This window comes from Vidua macroura, chromosome 11, assembly GCF_024509145.1.
Source record: "Vidua macroura isolate BioBank_ID:100142 chromosome 11, ASM2450914v1, whole genome shotgun sequence".
Taxonomy (NCBI): domain Eukaryota; kingdom Metazoa; phylum Chordata; class Aves; order Passeriformes; family Viduidae; genus Vidua; species Vidua macroura.
This window is the reverse complement of record NC_071581.1, coordinates 2,474,356-2,481,140: the sequence shown is the minus strand read 5'-3', so window position 1 is coordinate 2,481,140 and position 6,785 is coordinate 2,474,356.

The window sequence follows — 6,785 nt, the reverse complement described above, 5'->3', positions numbered from 1 at the left end:
TGAAATATAAATCAGCTAAGCTTTGGCTTTCTGGAATATCATTTCTCCAGAAGAGAATCCCTATGAAGCCATGAAACAATTCTCATTTTAGAATTTCCATAATATTTTCATTAGTTCATTATTGTGAATAATCAATTTTAGCCCTTTAAGATGGGCTCTAGAAAATATTTTTTGAGTATATGATGACAATTATATTTATGATATGATATATGATATTAGTTTGGGAGAAAACCAAGTGAAGACTTTATCTTCAGATGAGGTGAAGTTGAAAGTGACTTTAGAAAGATGGTGACAGTGGATGGAAGTGGAAAAACTTCTTATAACTCTTACATTTACTTTGCTGCTCTTCAATTGTAATTTATTTTTTTCAAAGCAAAGCATCCCCAAGTTAGGGGGGAAAATTGGGATAATAAGGCTTTGGTGCAGAAAAATCTTTCTGAAGGCTGCTTTAAGCTTTCTAAGCTGTTCTTAGAAGAGGAGTCTTTCACTGCCTGTGCTGTTCCAAATGGGTGGCATTAACCCCTCTGGCTTTTCAGGTGTGGCAGGGTTTTGTTAGAGAATTAAATGCTCAGGTAAGAGCCTCTGCTTGAACAAAACAGTGAATTTTTGAGTCATTGCAGTTCAAATACCTGCATAAGAGAAGCTGGGGGTTAAGAGGAGACTCTGCTTATCTGGGTCTGTGTTTAGAGCTGAATGGACTGTTTGGTAACCAAACCCAAACGTGTCTGTTATATGGTCTTTTTCATTTAAAAATAAATAATATATTCATAGGATAGACAGAGTTTAATTCCAAAGGTACTCTTTTGCAGGAATTCCGTTTCCCTTCAAGGAATTGACATTAAAATTCCAGCCTGACATGCTACAGCCTTTGTAACAATTAGTTTCTCCTTCACTGACCCACTTAGATTGTGTGGAGTAGATAAGAAGCACAAATAATCACAAAGGCCAACAGTCAGAGCTGCTGCTTTGGGACACTGCTGGCTCCTGTGAGATTCCTGCACCCCTGTAAGCGGTTTATCAGCAGCTCCACAGAATGGACACTGCAAGTGAGCATGGGATGGGATCGAGTGGGATTTCTGCTCCCTGGAAGAGTGAAAGGAAGCAATCTCTGCTTCCACATGTACCTCAGTGAAATTCAAATGTTTAGAGAAAAGCTCAAGGAATTTTCTCAAATGAAGTTCTTGACAAGTGATAGTATAAATATGCTTGTTATATTGCTTCCAAATCAGGCATGTCTCCAAAAACCTGAAGGATAGGGCACCTAATTCTGCTTCACCTGTCTTAAAAGAATGAAAAGGTTTGCAGTATCAGCACCACGGACATGTTGCAGTATTAGCACCATGTTGCAGTATCAGCACCGCAGCCGTGTCTCGTGCTGAGTGCAGCAGTGCCCCGGGAGCGCGGTGCTGCCGTGGCCAGCAGTGACTGACGCCAGCGGTGTGACCCGGCAGTGGGAGTGGATCTGGAGCACTGTCACCCTCTGAAAGAGCTGTGTAATCCCTGGTTTGTTCCAGGAGTCAGAGCCCCAGGCTGCGAGTTCCTGGAGGGTTTTACGGGAAGCACCTTAGTAATTACATGCAGGAGGTCTGTGAGATGATGTCAGAACCAAGGGAAGCAATTAATTTTCTCTGTTGCCTGTAGACAAAGTCTGTAGCAGACTTTGTGCAGCGGAACCAACACTCTGAGTAGTAACACTTTATCTGAAGGAAAAGGTCCCTCACTCTCCTTTCCCTGACACTTAATTACAATTATGTTTTGCTGAACGTTTTTGGAGCTCAAATATTCTAAGCCCAGGAGGTGGCAGCTGTGGGATCGGTGCCTGAAGGTAACAATGCTGGATATGCCTGCAAAGGCACTGCTTGTCAGCTTCCCTCAGTAATTCCTGTTTGGCAGATTATTTTTGTCATCCAAGTATCTTCCAAAGAGTGAGCTGCTGATTTTTCCCTAAAGAAAAGCAATTTCATTCAGTTCTATGAATTTTGTTAATATGAGTTAAGCTGTTCTCCTTTCTAATTTTGAGTTTATTAAATTGACACTGGTTTAATGGGTTTATTTCTTTCAGAACAAAAGCTGAAATAGCAGTGTCCTGCACTGAAAACCAACAGTTATGTCTGTCCACAAGAAAGCTGTATTAGCTTGCACAAGCTGCCTTTGAAAAGTGTCTGAGTTTTCAGTACAAATGTTTTGTATGTAACATGCAGTGTAGCTTTATGACATTAAAATGTCATCTTTAACTTGGGCTTGCCCAAAACAATCCCTCAAAACATGCCAGAAATGGAGTTGCAAATACTGCAAGCATGTGCAATGAAATATTGAAGCTGAGGAAAGAAAAATGTCACCTGACCAGTCTGACAGCATTCCAAAAGCTGAGGACTTGCCTTTTAGAAAGGGAGTGGAATGGACTTAATTGACAGAACAGAGGGAGTGAGACCACTGAGAAATGGGGATGGATGGATGGATGGATGGATGGATGGATGGATGGATGGATGGATGGATGAGATCCATTCTGTGTGTTGTCCATGGCCTCAATGAGAGGGACTGCAGGACAGTGCTGTGCCCTGGGGGCACCAAATTAAAACCTCTCTTTCCCAGAGGAGGAAAATGATTACCCATGAAGCACTTGGTATACTGATGATGCTCTGGAGATTATTAGAAAGTGAAGATGTTCCAAATTTTCTGATCTTCAGAAAGAGCTCAGTTACTGTGCCTACAGGCAGAGAGGGAGAAGTAGGAGAGAATTCCATTTCATTAAAGACCAGTCACTGACTGCATAGAAAATCTCTTGAATGCAAAATAAAGGCAGAAGTCCTGGAGGGAGAGCTCTGGGCACTTCTAACCAAACCCACAAGTGGCTCTTTCTTGCTCAGTGGTGGAGGTCAGTGATGGAGCCTGACCTCCACAGCTGGGCTCAAGCTTTGGTAAGAGTTGGGAGCTCCTGTGGTGATGGGCTGGTTTGGAAACAAGCAATGGAATATCAGCCTTTGATCTGTGCAAGAGATGGGGGCTACTGAATTAATACTGGCATTTGTTTATGCTGTGAACCTGAATCTTTACTCCCAGGTTTGTTTTCCTGGGAAGAGCACACATGCCCCAGGACAACACTGGCTTGTCAGCAGGTGACTATAATTAGCTGTGCTTAACTGGCTGAATCAGGATGTTTTGACCAGTATCTTGCAATGCTGAGAAACTGCCAGAGAAACTGGCAGGATCTGAAATATTAAAACGGCAAAACCCGTCAACATTTCTCCCAAGTCACCTTTCAGCTGAACAGAAGTACAACACAACTATAAAGAGAATGTTGTCATATTTGAAATATTTTTAGCATGGTTTCCACTGCTTTTGCATTTGTGCTCTGTCCTGTTCTACCCCATCCTCAAAAATAACTGAAATCTTTTGGCCAGTTTCAGTGAAAAGAAAGATCTCGCAGACAGCTGACTTAATCCCAGTTGCATGAAAATTAAGGGCTTGGTGGAGACTATAAATCCAAAGATTTCCTCTGCTTTAGGCAGGGATTGCCAAGGAAGTTTGGCTGGTTCCTAGGCGAGCCCAGCCAAACAAAGATCTGTGGTCTGCACACATGGAACCTGGCGCAGCGCTGGCTTCCTTCTGCTCTAGCAGTAGTTGGAGGACAGAAATAGGAGCTAAGTTGCTCCCTGTGCAAGGGGACCCTGGGGAGGGGGCTGGGGCAGTGGCCTCGGTGGGAGGGGTGAGGTGGGGAAGGTGGGAAGAGCAGACAAACCTGCAAGGAATCAGGCTTTATTAGTTCCTCTGTGTATGGCTGTGGAGAGCTGGGGCCATATGCTTGCCTTGGGTTTATAGCCAGTGATGGAAGATTTGAAATTGTTTTTTCTGTTGAAAAAAGGCAAAAAAGCCAAAACTTTCCCTTCTATGTAGTAGACCCATGTACCCAAAGAAATACTCTGTGAAGGAACGAGCCAGATGAGCTGAATACAGAGTTCTATCATATGGAGAAATTAGGTGCTGTTGCAAAAGGGAATATGCTTTGAACTGCTGTTACAGTTGCTGATGTTAGCAATCAGATGCAGGTTAGCTGTAAGTAAAACAAATTCAGGAGGGTAATTAAAGAATGAACTTCTCTACCATGTGCAGTTCCCCAGGAGAAGTGCAGGGGACTGGCTGGGTTGTTGCATAACAACACACACAGGATTCAAACAGTTGAGGTCAGTTGTTTTCGCTGGCCCGTTCCGTCCGTGGAAAGAAAGAATGTAGTGAGTGTACTTCATCTTTTTTTTAAGCCTGCTAAGGGACCTTTAAAACTTTTCTTATAAAACATGGTTTATACAATTTTTTTCATCCTTCCCTTCATCTTCCCACCTCCTCAAAAAATAAACCCCGGCTCTTTCCCTCCAAGGTCTGGTGTACCATGCGTGCTCCATCACTTGCTATAAAACTTCTGATGTTGCAGGGACAGCATCCCCATGTCCATGCAGAGGGAACAAGAGTGTTCTGGCCTTCTGCTCTAGGTCTGTATGATTTTATGGTGTTATTGGAAGACCACCACCTTTTTTCCCAGTCCAGGGCTTTTTTTCCCCTCGGTTCCTGGGATAAATGTAGTGCCATGAATAAAATAAACACTGCTGTCAGTCTCTCTGCATAGTTTTTCAGTGTGCTTCATTATACAGGATTCTTTCAAAAGAAATGTAACTTACAGTCTTGGCTGGTTCCCAGTACCATTAAAGGTCTGCTGGCACTTTTCTTAAGAATCTGGCATTTTGCTTCTCTTTTTTTACAGAAATTCATTTCACCTTCTGCTCTGTAGAATGTCTGCTGCCCTTTAGCCCAGCTGTGGCTGCACAGTAACCTCTCTCTGGCACTTGCAGATTGCAGATACCCTTAGAAGTTTTTGGAGGTGAACGGAGCCAGTGACGACTTCATTCTCTACCAAACTGGCTGAGTAGATGATACAGAATGAGATGTCAGTCCCTAATCCCGGAGTAAATAAAAATAAAAAAATAAAATGGTTCTGTGAATGGCTCACTGTTAAAAGCACATGAAGTCGTGTTCACGTCTGCAAGGTAAGGGTCTGACTGATCTGTTTGGCAGCATTGCCTTTCTTGGTTTTGTTTTGGAGGGGGGGGGGAGGGAGAAGGATTTTTTTCTTTTTAGTTTGTTTTTGAAAGGGAAACACTGTTTCCTGATAGTGATGGTGAAGTTTCAGCAGTGACACTTTTACCTGTCCCCTTAATCCTGTATAGCTCCTCGGCAGGGTCCTGTGGGGAATTAAGCTGCTGCCTCTGGTCCCAGCTGTGAGAGCTGGTGGCACCCCTGGGGCTGGGGACTGTCACCAGAGGCTGAAGCCTCCGGGGCTTCAGGGCTGCTCTCTTTGTTTTCCAAGGCCTCAGGGCTGGAATCCAGGTGGAGGTGGTGAAAAGTCTGCACGGGCCAATGTTGTAGCTGAGGAGAGGAGTAGGACTCACTATCACTTTTGGCTACTGAAGCTGCACTTTTTTAACCAGATGAAAAGCCCAGGAGTCCCTCAGTGTGCTGTGGTGTGTGCCCAAGAGACCCTGGCCAAATGGGCACGGTTCTCTCAGCCAGTGGAACTTGCAAGAAGCTCTTAGAGGCTGCCCTTCACCTCAGCTTCTCTCTGCTTCTCCTCTCTGCTTCTCTCTGAACTTCCCTCAGCTATCAGGGCTGTGCTTTGACCCCTTTCCTCAGCTGGTAAGACTGGTTTTTGACTCCCAGCTATGGAATCCAGGTCTCCTCACTATTCCTGAGGTGCCTTTCCCAGTGGTGTCCTGCTGGGAGGCTGCAGTGCCCAGCTGTGGCAGGATGTGGTGACATGGGATTGTCACACGTGGGATTGTTCAGCAGCATTACAGAAAACTGACCTCATGACTCCCCACCATCCCAGACAAATTTCCTTCTGCTTAAAATCTGTGCCAGAACTTGCAGTTTCTTCTTCTTGTATTAATTCCTACTTCTGACTCAGCAAAATTATTTGCCCACCTCCCATGCTGCTCATGGCTTCAGAACCAGTATGCACATCACACTCCCACACTGGGAAAATGCACAATTCCCTGCACTAAGGCACTCAAAGCTACCAGATGTTTTCCTAAAGCAAGTTCTTTATTAGCTTTTGAGGGTAGGGCTTGGCTTTTTTCTTTTCCCCCAACTGAAAAGCTGAGAAAAAGCTTCAGCACTTTTTACATTGAGAATTTCAAGGAGAAAAAAAGTCTCCTGTCTGATGCCAAAGTTAAACTCTAATCACTGCTCAGCTCTCTTGGAATTTGGCAGCATACCAATGCTCCTTCCCTTTGGTAGATCACATGGAAATACCGGAGTCTTTTCTTAAAGAACCTCTCAGCTCTTTTCAGGTACTTGCACAGATGTAACTTTCCTGTTAGGATTCCAATGCCTTTTACACTCTCAAATGCATTAAAGCACCATTCCTAATAAGCACCATTCAGATCTACAAAATTTTATGTTTAAGCATTAAAATACTTTTAAGTGTGTTTAAACTACATAAATGCACTTTAAAAATCTGGTTTTAAATTGATGTTCCTATTCTGCTGGAATAGAATCACAGTTTTAATCTTGGAAATAGCACTTAAATGTGCTTAATGAAAAGAACCCACAATTGGTTCACAAGTTTATGAGAGGTTGTAGGAATAGCCGAGATGAAGGTTGAGAGATGAAGGTCTCTTTGTTCAGTTTGTTCACTGAGAATATTTAAGATTCTCTTTCAGCTGTTTTTTACACCTAACTCACTGGCTGGTTTTAATTTATGACCAGTGTCCTGGAGATTCTTTTTGATGGGGAGT